The 18,553-nt window shown below is 52.3% G+C and overlaps 1 long non-coding RNA gene across 1 annotated transcript; it reads right to left on the reverse strand.

Moving 5' to 3' along the window:
• Positions 1-7,814: 7,814 nt before the first annotated feature.
• Positions 7,815-17,872, reverse strand: LOC113486785. Its single transcript, XR_003399656.1, has 3 exons — positions 17,863-17,872; positions 13,374-13,381; positions 7,815-8,289 (listed from the first exon to the last, which is right to left on the reverse strand). It is a non-coding gene; the product is annotated as an uncharacterized LOC113486785 (long non-coding RNA).
• Positions 17,873-18,553: the final 681 nt, after the last annotated feature.

Genomic DNA, 18,553 nt, shown 5'->3' on the forward strand with positions numbered 1-18,553 from the left:
TGCTTGTTAACCAGAAGGGAGATACAAAGAGCACAAACTACTTACGGGGATATTACAGCTCGCATGTGCTGCTAGTGCGCAAAGACCCATCGCTACCCAGCAAACTTCTCAGGAATCCAATAGCACGGAGGAATTAATAGCTGTGGGGATGAAGCTGTAAAAAATAAATGGGCTTTGTTTGGTAGCTTCCTGCCACTTGTGGAAAACAAAGTGGTTTCAAACACTGGGACTTTAAAGCTGGGTATTTTTAAAATTAAAAAAAAAAAAAAATCGAAAGAGATTTCCAGCTGACATCCAAGCAGTGATGAGCTTGTTTGGGAAGTGTTGAGGAAGGAGCTGGAGGTGTTAGAAATGCTTGTCTCTTCTTCCCTCCCGTGACAGCATTAGGACAAACTGAAAGAGCCTTCAGCCTCACGGGGTCTGCATCACACCGCCTCTTTTCTCAGCACTGCAGGGGCTCGGGTGGGATACTACCGCCACGGCGCCGAGAGGTGACACTTCTCGCAGGAGCAGAGGTGTGTGTGCCGTGGGGTGTGAGCATCGGCCCCGCTCGCCCTACGCCAAGGAATGGGGCAGGACGAAGAGTCTCCGACTCACAGCAGGCAGACCGCAAAGCGAAAGCTGCTCACCTGTGGAAATACAGCCCAGCGGCCGGAGAAAGCCTTTCCCTTATTTACAGCAAATTCCCAGGAACTCAGGTCTGAACTGAAAGCGTTTGCTCACTTTTCAAGAAGCTATTTAGTCCTCTACAGAGAAACGCACAGCATCTCCATAAATTTCAACAATGTCCAGAGGGCAGCAGGATCAGAGAAAATGCCCTGACCACGAATGCATCAATCTCTTCAGGGAAGAATCAATTTTTATGTGCTTGTAGCTGTGGAGATTATTGTTGACCTTGTGAAATCATAAATAGAAGGCACTTTTGGCACAGTCCCTGCTTTCATCCAGCTTGTTTTTCTCTTCCTCTCTCCCCCACCTCCCCATTTTTGGAAGGTAACTGCCTACTTTGCAGGCAGCCTGCCTACAACCACCTCCTTTGGAAATATTCATGCTTTTTTTTTTTTTTCTTTTTTTTTTTTCTGAAGGCAGAAGAGCTCCTTGATGTTCCTGGGCTCCATCTCCTGCCAGTGCTGGGTTCGCATGAGCAGGGCAGGAGTGCAGTGCTGTTGCAGCTCCAGATGTACCCAAAGCCATTAGCACCCGTTTAACAAATTCTCACAGCTGAGCTTTTTTCACCACGTAGCTACAGGCTTCATGTTCCCTGGTCAGTCTGGGCTGTTTAGTTATAGAGGGTCAAATAAATTGCATATTTCTGTAATAAGTGAGCTAATGATTTAATTCCTTGCATTCTTAAAGACACCTGAAACATCAAATTTTGCTCTGAATACGCCCTCAACCCCCTTTTACAGGCTCTCAAAGTATCTGCATGCATGAACACACTGCTGCAGAAGCAGAAACCCCCAAGAAAACATTTGGAAAGAGGATGACGAAACTAAGGGCTTTTTGCAACAATCTTCCCCCTGCCCCGCCACCTCCAAAGGCTCCCTTAGGGAGAGCTATGGGTTTCTTCCTACTCAATTCAGGTAGGTATTGCAGCGTCTCTCACCAAAAGTGCTTCAACAAAACTCAGTGGCGAGTTTAAACGGTGCCACCCTGAAGCAGCAGCATGGGATGCTCTAAGAGCTGGTCCAGCCTTGGATGGGTGCCTGGAACACCCCAAGTTGTGTTAGACACTGAGGCTACCCATCTTGTTCCTCGGGCCATTTTCATTGCCTGGCCAGCTAAGGAAACTGTAGGGATCCTTTTATATTTGGTAGATTGCAAAGCTGTTAAGCTTTGAGGAGGACACGAATGGAGAACTAACACAAACTGGATTTTTTTTTTTTTCCCCATGCCTTTGGAGCAGCCCTACCAGCCCACTTCACACAGGCTCTGGCTTGGGCTGAAGCCCTGACTGTCAGCACTGTGACACAGCAAGCAGCCAAGCAGCACAGGGTCCTTCCCTCAGGTGGATTCGTTTTGAATCATCATTAATTACCCATGTAAGAAACCAACAAATATTTTTCCACGTTGTGCTTCAGTGAGAAAAAAAAAAAATAGTTTTGACAGAAGCAGCTCTAACACCCCAAAACAACAGTTAAACCAGACCTCTTGCCTCTCCCCAGCTGCACAGGCTCTGGACACAGCAGCTGTGGATTTGGGGAGACACCCCCCAATGCCATGAGCATCGCCTGTTACCCTATTTCTTACTCCTGGGGCTTTTTGGTGGTCAGAAGGCAAGTGCTGCTCACACTGCCCTTGAGTGGGCCCTGAAATGGCTGCAGGGTTTGCAGGGTCCTGCCCCAAGAGCCATGGGGAAGGAGGGTCAGAGGGTCCTGAAGAGAAGGTTTCACAGTGCTTTCCTTTTGCTGCTGCCTCTTGGCAGGTGGAAGCAGGCAGCACTGTGAGCATCTTCCTTCGGCTCCCTGCCATAGCAGTGAACCAGTATAGCCTGGGACTGGCACTTATCCTGCCTGAACCTGATCTTGCCTTCTCTTTTCTGCACTTCCCCCCCAATAAAACAGCAAACCTACCATTCCTCCACGCAGCTTTTGGCCCCCAGCATCTTTGCAGGCCCCATCCTAAGCTCAGCACTTTCTGCAAGACAGTAACAGACTATCCCCTCACCCACACTAGTAATAAAAACAAGGTTCAGATCCTTATAGTTTTGATAATGAGAGCCAGGTCTGACCCTTGCAAAGGACAGGACCAGTGCTGGGATGCTGCTCCCCTGCAGCCAGGCTGCCCAGCTTGCAGTTGTGGGCAAACAGCTTTGCTGCTAAATGAAGGCGCTGCAATGCCCCAGCAGAATATGATTAAATGAATAAACAAAATGCAAGGCAGCCAACAAGAGCAGTGCTTTAATCAGGTCAGATGAAAAATTAAGTTTAAAAAAAATTTTCCAGATTCAAATCTTTTTTTCCCTATTAACAGCTCATGAGTGGCTCAGCTCTGGAGAATGAGCAAGAAGAGAGGACAAGGGCTCTTGCAAAGCGTGAAGAGACCCGTCTGAGTCCTGCTCCCCTCTGCTCAGCACAGGACCAACTCCTGGTGCACGTCCTGAGGGATGTTCAGTTCTGAGCTTTGCCTGAGCAAGGCCACCTGCAACCATCACAGCTGATCCTCTCGCAGGGACCACGAGCATCCCACAGCCAAGATTTAAACCCAGATCTCACAGAAATGGCCCCAGGCATCGCCCCAGGCTCCCCATGGGCACTGGACTGTGCTGATCCAAGCGCTCTCCTCCCTGCTCATCTATCCACCCCTGGGCATCTAAGCACAGGAGCCATCACAATTGCTCCTGTCACTTTCCCCACCTCCAGCCCCCGCAGCTCGTAGCATCCCTGGACAATCCACAAGATTCAGTCACGATCATCATTAACTCATGGTCGCTACTAGAAAACAGGGACAACTGCAGCAAGCCAAGCCAGTGGGTGGCATGGATCCATCAGCTGATGGCCTGGAGCACAGTGCCAGCCAGACCTGCTTTTTCTTTGGATACACAGCCCAGGGCTGCCTTTTCTTTCTTCTCCAGGCACCCAACCAATTAACTAAATAAACAAGGAAGCAGCAATTAACCTGGCATTGGCCTCTTCAGCACCCCGCTAGCAATCCTCCCTCGAAGGAAAGCTAACAGATTTCCCTGCTACTCCAGACAGCTTGAGGGCACAAAATTTTTCATGCTCTGACCCTGCTCCAGTCTGTCTGTGGTTCCCAGCCCCTCCAGCCTGCTGCCCTCACCAAAATGTGCCTTTTAAGTGAAATCAGATCCAAAGAGCTTTTCTGGGCCAGTGCCTCTCAGATGCTTGGCAGGAAGATTTGCAAATGCACGTGCCTACAGGTGCATCTCGAGAGCTGGCCAAGCCCCTGCATGCAGTTGCCCACCGTGGCTCCCATGGCATGTGGCCCAGGCGGGGCTGCACATGCAGCACTCGGAACCCCCAGCTCTAGGAGTTGGGGTTAGCGTGCTGGGCAGGGGGTGCAGAGGCAAGGGGCTAGTGCCAGCTTGGGAGCACAAAAATGTATGTGAAACCCAGCGCCAACAGAGCCTGGCAAGCTGGGCAGTGATAGCTGTTTTCCTATCCAACCCTGGGCAGGTTTTGGGGCTTGCTGCGTTCTGATGAGACCTTTTGCTCACCCTGGGCTGGAGTTTCAGAGCATTTATTCTCAGATCAAGAGAGAGCTGCTGTTTCCTTCCTTCGCTACAACCATTTGTTGAACTAGACCCAAGTTCCCAGGCAGGCAAGAGCAAGGGCATCCCCAGGCCGCCTTGTTCAGTGTCTCATCCCTGCATCAAACATTTCATGAGTCTCAAGTCACCACGGGGCAGCCCAGCCCTACAGCACCCCAGCTCAGGGCAACCCTCCAGCTCTGCCTTATTTGCCTGCCCCCACCCTAAGAACACCCCCCACCTCTCCCCATGCTGCTGGGGGCTGGCAGTGTGCCTGAGCACCTCTGGGGCAGAGCCAGGTCCCCCCTTCAGCCAGATCTGTTGGCATTTCAGCAGTCTCGGTCCCTGATGCTACTGATGAACAAAGTTATCTGGATGTCTGCCCCATCCCTGTGCCTCTCCAGCTCGCCCATCACTCGTGGCATCAAGGCAGCCCTTCACTGGCACAGACACGTGCCTGGTGAGGCTGGTCCTTCCACCCACACCCCACGTCAGCCTGAGCTTCCCCAAAACCCAAGGACAGGCTGTTCCACATGGCAGATGTTACCTGGGGACATCCATTCTTCCCGCACATGGCGACACGCTGCAGCCTCTCACCGAAACACCTCTCCTGCTTCCCAGGAGCATCACAGCAGCTTTACTGCTCTGGGATGAGCTGCAAGGCTGGATCATGCTTCCCACAAAGCATCATGGCCTTACAGATCCCACAGGAATGAGGCAAGGCACAGGTTTTGTAAAACTAAGGGGAAAAAAATATGTATATTTTACAAACCCATCTTCTGCACAGACAGGCAGCTCTTTGAAAGCTGGAGTGCCTTGTAAAATCTGGGTCAGTTTTGTGAGATTATTTTGAAGGAATGGAAAATCATTTTGACAACTTTGAACTACCCTATTTTGTTGGTTTGGGGTTTTTTTCCCTCTCCTGAATAAAGTGCCTGGGAATAACTTTTTGTCTTTATAATCTACTGAAGTTAAATCAAAGTTAAGACCCAAATAAAACACCTCGAATGACTGGCGACAGAGCTCTGTGAACTCTCCCCATGGAGTCGGCGGGGAGCAGCCGGGTCTCTCACCCCGACCAGTGCTGCCGCAGCTGATTAACCGAGTCGTTAAATCACTCCTTGTCTCACCAATGCGCCTCATTTAAGCCCAATTCCTTCATATTTCCAGCCCAGCAGACATCACCCCAAGGGACAGAGACCAAGGTGTTGTGTTCTTATCCGGCAACTACTGATGCCCTGTTTATGGGAAGAGACTAAGAAAATATTGACAGTAGAGCAGAGGAGCATCCCCGGGGCGGGGACGGAGCTGGGTATAATCTGTCCTTAATGCAGGCTGCAGCACTGCCCTGTGCCCCCAGGGACGGACTCACTGCCCAACCACAGGCCAAAGCTGCCTGCAAAAAACACCAAATCTCCTGTTCCACACATGATGAGACCCACTCAGGGACACAAGTCTGGGTGACAGCAGCATTACAGCACAAGAACCCTGGGTGTCACCGCACCAGGATTCACTTGCTTCAGTGCAGATCTCATCCTGATCAGCAGCATCTTCTCTCCTTACCCCACCACTCCTACTTTGGGAGCAACTGGCCAACATTCACTGCTGCAGCCTTCCCCAAATACAGCCCAAACGGCACAAGACGAGGCTCTGATGAGCAGAGAGGTGGCGAAGGAAGTAACCAGCCCACCCCATGGGCAGCAATCACCCCCAGACCCCCCGGGGGGATACAACAGCCCCCCTGCACAAGGGTCTGCTCCCACAGGGAGGGCACCCAGGCGCGAGCAGGCTGCGCTCCCACACCAGGGTGCTGGGTGCTTCCAGGCCACCCTCTCCACCACCCTCCCTGCACAGCTCATCAGGCTCTGCGGTGTGAGGACTGCAGACAGAGCAGGCGATAATTTCATTTCCCTTGCAAATGAGGCCCCATTCCTTCCCCATCCCCAGCACCTCATCAGTGGAGCCGTCATCTCTACCCCGCTCCCCACCAGCCCTCGCTGCCTCCTCCGCTCACTTCAATTTGTTCACCCAACCCCAACAAACAGCCATTTCCATTTTGTGAGGAGCCCTGGCTGTCAGTATTCTTACAGTCTTGTTGCAGACGGTTGATCGGGCAGGTTTGCTTATTAATGAAGTTATGACAGTTAACTATTAATAACGACAACTTGCTTTTCTAGCAAACATGGTTCTCTGAGATGTTATCCGATGCCAATTGCTGAAAGCCATCAACGTATGAATATGCTGCTTAGGATGGGATGCTGCAATGGGCTGGTGCCTATGTGGAAAAGGGGCTTTGTGGGTGAGAGAAGAGGGCTGAGATGGGGATGCAACGAGCTGGAGAACCCTGACAGGTCCCATCTCAGCACAATGCTCTCCCTGAGCCCCCATCCTTGCAGCCCCATTGCTCGCTCTTAGCAGGGAGCATTTTATACCCCTGTTTCTCCATCACTTGCACCCCTTCATGAAGGCTTTCCCAGCTTCACTCCTACTCTGTGCAGGGCAGGGGTCCAACATCAGTCAGCCTGCGTCCACCAGCTTTGCCAAGACACCAACCCTTTTGCTATATTTAAACAGCCCTGGGAGCACTCTTGGTCTCAACAGACCCATTCCCCAGCAAAGGTGCTTTTGAACTACACCATGCCATAGCAAAGTAATTAAAAGCAAGCCTGAAATCTTCTCAGGGAACTCAGAGCACAATTAAGGCTGCAGAAAGCTCCAGAAAGCAAAGACTCAGAGCTCCCAAGTCCCCTCCCAGGCAGGAGATAGGTGCAGACGCTGGGTGGGGTCACAGGGGAACAGCCACAGGGTCACACTACCTCCTGGGGTGGTACCTGCCTCAGTTTCCCCACTCCAGTTAAGTTACAGTCTCCTACAGCACTGACTGAGATCACAGCAGTCACTGACCTCCCGGAGAAAGCTGCACCCCACATCCAGGATCCTGCACTGCCTTGGCTGAACTCCTGCAGGGAGCAGAGAAAGAGGCAGTTACGGGGGGCCCTGCTGCCCCCCTGAACCTCTCTTCACCCCAGCCCAGCTCATTGGTGCCCTCCCAGCCAGGCTCTCCCAGACCTCTGCCCTGGCTGGTAAGGCACCCAGTCATTCCTGGGTAGCCCCAAGGCTCCGGGGATGGACTTCACCCCAGCCCTCTTCCCTGCAAAGCAGATAGGTGCCAGCCCTGCTAGAAAAAGCCAAGACAGACAGCAGGATCCAGCCCCACTTTCATTAATTTCTGTTGAATAATTAAACCCTGGGAAGTTAATACTTTCTGCTTAAAAACTCAAATTGCAGTGTTTGTAATTACTGTTTTATTGAAGCATTAAAAATTAAAGGGTATCCTGAGGTTGCAGTTAGTGCACGAGCTGTGTTCAGCCCTGGGTAAGGGGAAGCTGAGCTACTGGGCACCAGCCCAGCAGCAGGGGGGGCATGGCCTCTCCATCCCTCCCCCTGCTGCAGAGAGGAGGTTTTGGGGATCAACAGTTACAGGAGGACCCACCTCCCCAAACCTGGGGGTCCTGGCCACAAACCCTGCCCAGCCCAGCTCCAGAGACTCAGGCTGCCTATCTCAGGGCAGAGGTATGTGGCAACTGAGGCACGGACTCTCCACTGAAGTACAGAAGGAAAATCCTTTATTATTTTAACAGTACATATTTACGCTCTTGCTACCTTAGCTCTTACTTCATGATAAGCAAATCAGCAACTAGACAGTCATCAACCCCCTCTCCCCAAAACAGTTCCATACTTTCTCCAAGGTGACTTATCTTTCTTCCAAGGCCCGCTTCTCCTCCGGGCCAGAGCAGAGCTGGCACTGCTCCAAGCCAGCGCAGGACAGAGCTCCTGCCTGGCTCACCGAGCAGAGTTCTCCCAAGCAGAGCTCTCCAACTTCACCAAGCTCCCCAAACAAAGCTCCCTGGACAATGTCGATTTGACTCTTAAATATTGAATCTCCCAGAGCTGTGCAGGGCTGACAGGCTAATGCCAACTTGCCTCTTAATCATTTACCAGTAACACATGATTTGACTCTTAACATATTGAATCTCCCACAGCTGCACAGAGCTGACACTCACACAGAGGGGGGACCCCTGACAGCCCCCAAACCATCACCCATGTTGCTGCCAACACCAGCCCAGCCCTCCCCACAGGGCACAGGGGTGGGGATACCAACTCACCGAGCCAGCTTTGGGACCCCCAACCATCCCTCCTCTTGCAGCCAGGTTCTGGGACCAACCCAGAGCCCCCCTTCCCCAGCAGCACAGCTCAAATCACGTCTAACAGCCCTTTATAGGCTCCAACATCTCCCAACCTCCCTGTGCTGGGGTGGGAGAAGCTGGAGGCCAGGCTGGACCCCTGGGAGTAGGTAACGAGGGCAGAAAGGTGCTTTTAAGACTACAGCTGTGAGGAAGCCTCATCTTCCCCCACCAAGACCTTTTGTGCTCCCATCCCTTTGCCATCACTTCATCCCATCACAAGAGGAGGTGGTCTTGAAATTCGCAGCCAGAACATCCTCTGGCCCCGCAGGGCTGGGGCACGTCTGGGGTGGGAGGATGTCCTGACGTGGGGTGGCTTCCCCCACCCCGGTACAAAGGAGCATGGCTGCTGTGCCCTGTCTGACCGGGCAGACGATAAATGGATGGAAATGTCGGTGGGTGTTTTTGTGGCTGCAAAAAAGCGAGTGGGCAGGTTGGAGAATTCCCATCTCGTGGCAAGGTGCTCATCACCTGCGGGCGGAGGATCCCTCTGCCAGCTGCCAGAGGGGAGATGCTGCTGGATGCAGGGGAAAGGTGGGGAGGGGACACGGTGGGAGCCCACACATGCTAGCCCGCTTGGTGCCAGAGGCAAGGCTGGAAGGGCGCAGAGGCACCCTGGGGTGTTTAAACACTGCTGCACGGCACAGTGAGCATGGCCCATGGGAAGGGTGACAAAAGCCACCTCAGTCCCCACTGAGGACACCTGTCTCTCTTGCAAAGGAGAGGGTCAGCCCAGGGGTGATGAGGCCTTCCTTTTTTTTCCAAAGTCCTATTTTAGGACAGAAAACAAACACAAAACTCAAACAGGAGATGCTTTATTGGATCGGGGTGGGGAGGAAGAGCTATTCAGCTCTATTCACATCACCTCACGCTGCCAAGCCGAGAGCATCCCCATCTTTCCCACTGCTCCTGCCGTCCCCTCATCCCAGTCCTGCTCTTCCCTCCCAGCCTCTGTGTATTTTCTCTCAGGAGATGTGGCTCATGCCGCATTTCCTCCCTCAGCTGCTTTAATGTTTGTGTTTTTGTGCAATTCGCAGTCCTGAGTGCCATCAGGTTGTGCGTCCAAGAGCCCAGAAATACCCATCAGCTCTTTCCCCACCAGCCCACATCACTCCAGTTTGGGATGCTCAGTTCCCCCACTTAGGGCCCTGCTACTCCAGTTAGGGGGATGTTACTCCACTTGGGGGATGTCGTGGGGCTCAGCTCTGCTCTGGAGCATCTGACTGTCCCAGCCATCCCATGCTGCATGGACCAGCACCGTCCCCACGACTTGGGGACCAGCCCAGCAGGACGGCCCCACAGACTCTCAAACTGGTTTCCATGGCAGCCAGTTTTCAACTGCCTCATCGGTCTCCATGGCAGTAAGACTCCTCCCTCCCCATCCAGGGTGGTGGGGCATTACTCAGGGGTTTTCACAGCAGATCCTCCACTTGAGAGCACCCATCAGGTCCCCAGCAGCTCCCCCAATTCCTCCCAGCAGCTCTGCCCTGAAAGCAAACCAGTACAACCAGTGCATCTCACTGCACCTGAAGAGACAGCATCTGCCCAGGTACCTGGACAGTCAGATGGGGCACAAATTCGTTGGAAACTCAAGAGACAACATCAATTTTTCTTCCTTCTTGCCCCCACCTCACCCCCATCCCGGAGGGTTTCCCGCTGCTGTCTGTTGTAGCTGGGGCCACCTGGCAGGTACTTGGCGCGCTCTCAAACCAAGACAAGCAGGGCTGTAAACCATCTCTCTGGTAAGAGAAGGAGACAAGCTTTGTAAAAATGACGCACGGCAGACGCAGATTAATTTTATTTTATAATCCTGTTGAGGATTTTGAACTAGTCACCGATACGGGACTAAAAATACCACTGGGGTCCTTGAGTTTTTATTTTTCCCATTCAACAACACTTACAACAAAAACACCCAACCAAAATAGCATCTACAAAACCAGACTGAGCCCCTCACGGGCGATGACAGGAGCTGGAGGTGGGGAGGTGTGAAAGCACCGGCTGCGCGTGGGGCAGCCGGAGGAGGATGCAAACAACATCGCCCTTCCTCTGCGGCAAAACACTCTTTCACTGAAGATAACCCCCGAGATCTGCAGCGCACAAGTTCTCTGTGGGCTTGGATAAAGCTGAGCCAAATGTAAGAAGGAGCATAATTCTGTGTTTTCTGTGCTGCTAAATATTGGCAGTAATGGTTCCAGGGGCTGCTGCAGCGAGTTTGTCCTCTCTGGGGCATTTAACAGAGCTTTGCCCAACTGTTTTGATGCCTCCTGAACACCGGGAATCTAATACTCTCTTTGGGACCATGCTGGAAGCCTGCCCTTGGGGTGAAGCCTCTGCAAGTGTTCCCCTTTCAGCCCCCCTGATGTTCCTCTGTAGGGCAGGAAAGGACCCGAAACCAAACTGGCGCTGGCAGCATCTTTTCCAGTGCCTGGGCAGGAGCAGGGGGGTGAGGGGGTTGTGGGTGCTGAGCGTGATTCTCACCACGTGGCCCTGAAAGCAAATTCCTGAAGGTAATAGCAGGAGACAGGTGCAGGGAAGAGGCGTTCGGGTTTTGCTGCTTGGGCTTTGGGAAGCAGTGAGGGGAAGCAGGGTGTGTTTGAAGTCCGGGCTGGGCTCAATCCTGAGCTGTCACTGGGACTCCAAGAGTCTAGAACCCACCGGCACCCATGGGACAAGAAATGTGATCCAGAGCAGTGCGGGAGGAAAGGACTCTCTGTATTCCTGCTGAGACCAAACCGTCACAGGAGAACACTGCTTAATTAACGTGCTCAGAAAAAGAACAAGCAGATGTTTACATTCAGGCTCTTTTTAGAGCAGCGAAGAAGGACAAAAACAGTCAATGAAATCTCCCTGCTGTTTAGTTTTCTGGTGAGAAACCACTCAAACAGGAGCAAGAGCAGCCAAATTTGCAGCGGTCTTGGAAAAATGGCGATGATGGAATCCAGCACATCATGCCCTGACAGTCACGGGGGGATCACTGGGTCACACAGCGCTGTCCCTTTGCCTGTCCCCCACCCTGGGGAGCAGCATGTCAAGGGGACCAGACCCCATCCAATCCCCACCAGGGTGTGCCTGGGTGGTGGCAGTGGCAGCTCTGGTCTTGGGGACACGTAACTCCTTGTCCTCTGCTTTTATAATAAAGTTACAGCAGATAGTGCGGTTGTTGCTTGAGGGGGAAAGATGATTAACCACTATAATCCCAATTACAGCTTCTAATTGGGATTAATTTGTTGAGTTAATTAAGTGTGGAAATCCATTACCTCACAGATTTCTTTTATGAACTTCTTGCTCCCAAGCCCAGTCCCTGCCTGGCCACATGTGGCCACATGTGGCAGGGCAGAGGACTGGTCGCTACCGTGTGATGACATGAGATGGCTGTGGCCCTGCCACCACTGGTGACAGCCAGCTGGGCTCCATTTTAGCACCCAGTCACTGCTCTTTATTTGACGTAGATGGGAAGATGGCAGGAGCTGAGGACAGGAACCAAGGTGGCTCCAACCTCAACACCAAACCAGAACAAGCCTTTGAAGAGGGACAGAAATGTTGCAAGAGCCTGGGGACAGCGGTGGCTGAGGAACATCACTGCTGCTGTGTCAGAGCTGATGCACCAAGAGGCCAGTGATGGAGGATTCTTGCAGGTAAAACCAGTGCCACATCCTCTCTAGTTTCCAGGATGAACCACACAAGGAAATCCCAGCATGACAGACTTGGTGAGAGTAAAGGAAGCTGGGTGAAGCACACACAGGGGGCTCAGTGGACAGCAAAGACAGAGGATTTGCAATGCCAGGAAAGGGGAGATGAAGCAGTCTGAGTGCCCAGGCTCTGTGCAGTAGCCAGGGCAGCTGAGTGTTCCTTTCCCTGAGGAAAGCACTGCTGCGAGGGTGCAGACTGGGTTGCCCCAGCTGCCATCGCTGTACAAAAAAGCCATGGACCTGCTGGAGTGTGTCCAGAGGAGGCCACAAAAATGATCAAAGGTTTGGAGCACCTCTGCTGAGGGGAGAGGCTGAGAAAGTTGGGCTTGTTCAGCCTGGAGAAGAGAAGGCTCCAGGGAGACCTTAGAGCGGCCTCCCAGGACTTAAAGGGGGCTACGGGAAAGCTGGGGGGGGACTCTCTATCAGGGGGTGTAGGGATAGGACAAGGGGTAATGGTTTTAAATTAAAGGAGGATAGATTCAGACTAGATGTAAGGAAGAAATTTTTTATGAGGAGGGTGGCAAGACATGGGCACAAGTTGTCCAGAGAGGCAGTTGTGAGAGCCGAGCAACCAGGCCTGTGAAAAACTAAGACAAACAGCCTGGGAAAGCAAGAATTAAGGCTGATTGAAGATTTGCCTCAAACACTCGCAAGACAAAACTATGAGTCACAGGGTGCTTTCTGTGGAGGACGAAGCTGATAAGGCTGCCCGATGTATCTGGGGGAGAGAGCCCTGTGGAGATGGGACGGCTCTGCCCTGGGGCACCTGGGCAGATTTCAAGGGCCATGTGTCCGGTGAACGAACTTTGCTTCATTATCCACGAAATGCATATTAAAGTTGACACCCCTCAATATGCTAACGAGGGCTGTCCTGATCATGCTAGTGACATCATCCCATGAAACACCTTACCCCTCCCTGTACATGGGATACGTAGGTCTGTGGGTTGACCTAGGGGACGGACCCAAGGAAAGTGGGTATAAATCAAAGGGGAGAAGAAAGGGCTCTCTCTCTCTCTCTGCCCCTCTTCCTGCCCCCCCCTCGGCCGTCTGGAGAGAGCAGTGAAGCAAAGACGACGGATGCCAGCGAAGAAGATAGCTGCCTCCTGGAATCCTCGCCGGCAGGAGCAGTGCAGGAACCCAGACCGGTGATCTGTACTCCCCCATTCCCTCTATCTCCCTCTTTTCCTTTTTTCTGTTAAGAAATGTAAAGCATATTATATTGCTTGCCACCGCTTGCTCTGTACTTAGCCAGTATATCATGTGTTCAATTAGTACATTGTAGGTAGTTAATAAATGCTTGAACTTGGAGACTTGTTGTCCGCTCCAATTGGGGATTTGCGAATCTGAGTCACTTGTCCCCCTCGCTGGAGCGGGACGTGACAGCAGTAGATGTCCCAATCCTGGAAACATTCAAGGCCAGGTTGGATGGGGCTCTGAGCAACCTGGTCCAGCTGGGGATGTCCCTGCTCATGGCAGGGGGATGGGACTAGATGACTTTTAATTGTCCCTTCCAACCCAAACCATTCAGTGATTCTGTGATTCTATGATTCACATCTGCCGCAGCACGGCACGGCCGGGCTCGCCTCACTCCCCTGAGCCACATGTACGGATCGTGCCCCTGTTCCCACCACCGCACACAGTGAGACAGCTGGCAGAGCTGCTGGCGCTTCCTATTATTTTTCTCAACACTCTGCTGAAAATTAATTAATTCAATTAATTGATTAAATAAACAATCCTCCATGCTCGGCAGTGCTGAGCCAGCTGTGCACTCTGTCAAGCTGCAAGAACATCACCCATTCCCAGGCTGGGTCCTGGTCTCAGGGACATGAAATTGGGGTAGTCTGGGAAGGAATTGGGGCTGGCAAGTGAGGGGTTGCAGTGCAACAGTCAGCAAAAAGTTTCACGAACACCTCTGAAATGGTTGCACTTCCATGCAGGTTGCAAAGTCTTTTCTTATTTCTTAGAGATGCTGTCAGATGCTTTGAATCCTTAGATGAAAGGAACTAAATTAGGGCGGATCGTTATTTCCTATTTTCTGATTTATATTTATAGAAAAGCTGATACTTCTGGTAGCTCACTCTAAAAGCAAACCTCTGGCCTGTTTCCAACTGGTCTTTACTGGGAGCTGAGTTCCAGAGGGTGAGAGGCAGTGGGAGGCCTCCGAGAGATAGCAAGAAGAGGGGCTGCACACCCCGCCAGCCCTTTTCTTTTTGGCTTTCCAAAGCCAGCAGCCAAGTGTTGGGAATGGCCACATTTTTGCCCTCCTGAGGCCCTTTGCAGGCAGCACCATCACCTGCACCCAGGGGCCCTGGCTAGAGGTCAAACCCCACAAAGGCACCTAACCTCCCCCCCAACACTCCCCCTCTCCCCATCCTCCCAACTTTTTTTTTCCCCCCCTTTCCAGAAGACCTGGTTGCCAAGGGCCGGTTCCTGGCTCAGCTCCGATGCTGCCCAGGCTGGGGGTTGTCTTGTCCCCACTGCAGGCAGTGGCAGGACAAGCTGCATCCTCAGCAGTTTTGCACTGCTTTGTGGATGGGGCGTTGCTGTTCCTCTGCCTGCCTGGGGAATAACGTTCAGTGGGCCTTATCTCTCCTGAGCAAACATTGAACCAGAGTTTTAGAGGGTTTCCACTAATGAGCCACAGTGGGTGTCACTGGGCATCACTGCCCCAGCTGATAAGAAAGGGAACACTCAGGCCCACACCTTTGAAAAGGGGTTTCACCGCCCACCCCAAGTCCTTTCTACTGGAAAAAAAAAGGTAAAGAATAAAAAGAAAAAGAAAGAAAGCAGAAAAAGGCAAAAGATTTCACTGCTCTTTTCACTCAATAAGTCTGAGGACAGATTTTCAATTTGCTAACTTTCTTTATGGCTCTGGCTTTGCCAAAGGGAGCAAGAGATGAGGGAAGGGGACAGGAGATTAAATGCCTTAGTTTATTGTGGGAAGTCTTTCTAAAGGGGGGGAAAATAATAAAAAAAAAGAAAAAAAGAAAAAAACCAACAACAACAACAACAAAAACCCAACATGACACCAGGGAGACAGGACTCAATTAAAGCAAGACCTTGAAATATGTGAGCCAGTGGTCCTGACCACAGGCCCATTAGACATCCCTGTCAGGCGGCGTGCCTTGGTTACCGGAGGCTGTGTGGCAGCTAGATCCATCACCTGGGGAAATAACCACCGGTGCTTACATCTTCAGCAGCTCCTTGATCTAGCGATAAACCCGTTAGGGGAAATAAATGGGTTTCTCTTGCCTGGACTGTCCACATCATGGATGCAATTTGCCATTTTACCCGGCTGCTGATAAGCAGAGGATCGGGAGGGAAAAGCCGCTTAACGATTTCCTAATAAAGCCCTAGATAAGAGCGGAGCAGTGCTATTACCTCCCTTCGGCTGTGATTTACAGCCTAGATTGCTGCTCCAGGAGCTAACAGCAGCTCAGCCTCTGCAGGGGAGGATGCTGGTGTGGGGAGACACCCAGCCAGCAGCGGGATGCTGCAAGGGGATGCCAGGGCAGGGACCACCCACCCTCTTGGCAGATCCCCCTGTTGCCCCAGCTGCACTAGCAAGGGAAGGTTTTTATGTCATCAACATTAAAAACAGGGGAAAAAACAGAACTCCAGAAAGTTAGTTCTGAGTGGAATTACTAAGAAGAGTGAGACTCAGAAACAAAAAGCGCCCTTGGCTTCATTTCTAGGTATAGAAAATGGATTTCCTGAAAAATATCATTCTTTCGACACGCCTGTCCTGGTTTCAAAGCTGCCAAGAAGAGGAAAACAGATTTAAAAAGAAAATCTTCCAGGAGGCTCTGCCCACTGTGATGCCACCAGAGATGCCATCAAAAGGTCTACACCCCCCCAGCCCAAGGAGACCCCAGGGGCTCCCCACGCACGTGCTCTGGTTGTTAAATAAACTGTCTCACCCACCAGCATTGGAGGGTGTAGCTGACAGCTACATTGTTTGATTTTATTCTTAGTTTTGCACTGTTTCCCACTCTTTTCCCCCTCCCGACTGGGGATTTCTTCTTTGTAATTAGCTGTGGTAGTTAGAATCTCTTTCATCTGGCTGCACATTGGCTTTCCTTTAAACCTCTTCTATGCTCCTACTTACTAAAAAGTGAATTCAGTGTCTGTATCATCCTCAGATTTCCCTTTCAGATGGAAACATTCTGACCAGGGAGATCAGGATAAGTGCTGGAGACTTGCTCAGAAAAGGGCTCAGGAAGGCAGCGGGATGCTCCAGTGATCAGCTGGGCAGTCAGGACCAGAAACAGGCAGAGAAAAAGCATTTCCAGTTGACAAAGTCCCTTTTCTTTCACACCAGCTCCTCTGGGAGCTGCTGCTAACCCAGCACCTCCATCCCTTGCTGCCACCTCCGTGCTGGGGTGCCCAGGACCAGCAGCACTGCAGGAGTCGATACACCCCACAGCCCTGGCAGACACAACCCCACATGACAAACAATTTGGTGCCAATTCTGCACCCAAAGCCACTGTTAACACTCAGCGTTGGCTTACCAAACCAGCCAAGACCCCACTTTGTCCCTTATGTGGGATGTTACAGACCAAGGCATTCCCCTGGGGCTCCACAGAGGACGAGGCAGGAGGGGCTGACCTGAGCACCCGCACTTTGGTGCCCGTTGCATCCAGAATCCACGAGCGATCTGCAGTCACCAATGGGCAGCATCCACCCTCAGGGCAGCACTGAGAGCAGGACCTGGTGCCGGCTGATGGGGCACAGACGTGACAGGTAATACCAGAGCATTACTCAGCCCCATCACCCAAATGTACAGGCTGGCTCAAGATCCAACAAGCTTCCCGACAGATCGTTATTTCCCATGACAGCGGCAAAGGTGAGCCAGACGCCTTTTATTTCAGCTTGGAGAAAAATGCTTCTGCCAGGGAATAATTGGGACTCTGAGGCGGGAGGCAGGCGCTGGGCTGCTGAAAGGTGAAGGCTATTTTAAAAGCAGCTGAGCAGAACCAGTGAAGAAAGCTGCCCAGGGAGCTGGTGCAATGAGCACTGGCTGGAGATGCAGCCCGAGCCTCTTGGTCTTTAAAGCTCGCTTAGATCCCCTGTAAAACCAGGTTTTATTTGGTCCTTATAACCCTGGGAGGTGAATCACTGGTGGTTTCTGCCTGCAAATCCCCTGTGCCTCCCCCGGGCTAGCTCCTGCCCACCCAGAGCTCACAGCAGCCGGGGTGAGCAGCGCAGGAAGCCTGTGCTGGGTGATGCTCTGAGACCAAGATGAAAGGTGCCATAGAAAGGCACAAGGTATTGTTGCTCAGCTCTGCAAAGAGAGGTTTGTGCTGCTTTTATTTATACACATGCTGGCTGCAAGACACAAAAATTACTTAATCAATCCTTCCCCTTGTCTGGCGTTGCAGGCAGGATGGAAGCTGCCTACGCAATTTGCGCTGAAGATGACAAATTGCTTTGGGATCATGGCAGCGTCTCCAGCTCCTGCCTCATCTGGTGCAGGATGCGGCCGGTCTCACTGCAGCGGGTTCAAGGGCTCGGCTGAAGGGACATCCAGAGGACACGAGCACTGTGTGGTGTCCCCATTCCTGGGGTCACAGTGGTGAGGGGAGCTGGGATCTGCCCAATGCTGCTGCACAGCTGAAAGAATGGGATTTTCTCCCCAAACCCAGCTGCAAGCCATTGAGCCATTGGGAGGATGGGCTGGAGTGTGGCACAGCTGGGTCCTGGGGGAGACCTCATGTACTCATCCTGCCATGGCACTGCTCTCCAGCGGTCACCATGAGCTGGGGGGACAAGCCTGGGACCCTGTGGTGAGACCACCAGGACAGGCTGCCACCCCACCAGCCTCCCTCGCTGGCCGGACCAGGAGCTTTTCTGCACAGTGAAGGGCTAGGAGGACATTTCCAGCCCATAATTTTCCAGCCACATGTTTTATGGGATGCAGGGGTCTCACCATCGAATGCTTCTAAGCAACAGGAGAGCACCAACCTTACAACAACACACTCAGTCTCACTCCAGTAAGCAACCCTACAAAAACAGGTCACCCAGCAAGCAAGGGGATACAGTGGCAGCAGTGAAAATTTCCCTGAACTGAGATGAGTGGCATGAAGAAAAGTTAAAGAAGTGAAGACCATCCATGGAAGATGGTTGCTTGGAGCTCACTTCTTCCCATAGCTGCAACATCTGGGGCACGCAGAGCTGGCAATTCCTTTCTGCTGCTGCAGCGCGTCCTCCTTCCCGGCTGCTCATGCAAACCCCCAACAGCCTCCGTGCCCCCGCCACTGTCTCCGATGCCTCGGTCCCTTGGAGGGACGTGCAGCTCCATGCACAGCCCAGAGGTGGGGGGACACTCACTGTGGGCACCTCTGTCCTGCTAACAGCATTTCCCTGGGACCAGCGTCCTACCCAGGAGCCCTCCCCAGCCCCATCCTGCC

Source organism: Athene cunicularia (assembly GCF_003259725.1).
Source record: "Athene cunicularia isolate RWA chromosome 18 unlocalized genomic scaffold, athCun1 chr18_part1, whole genome shotgun sequence".
In the NCBI taxonomy this organism is placed as follows: Eukaryota; Metazoa; Chordata; class Aves; order Strigiformes; family Strigidae; genus Athene; species Athene cunicularia.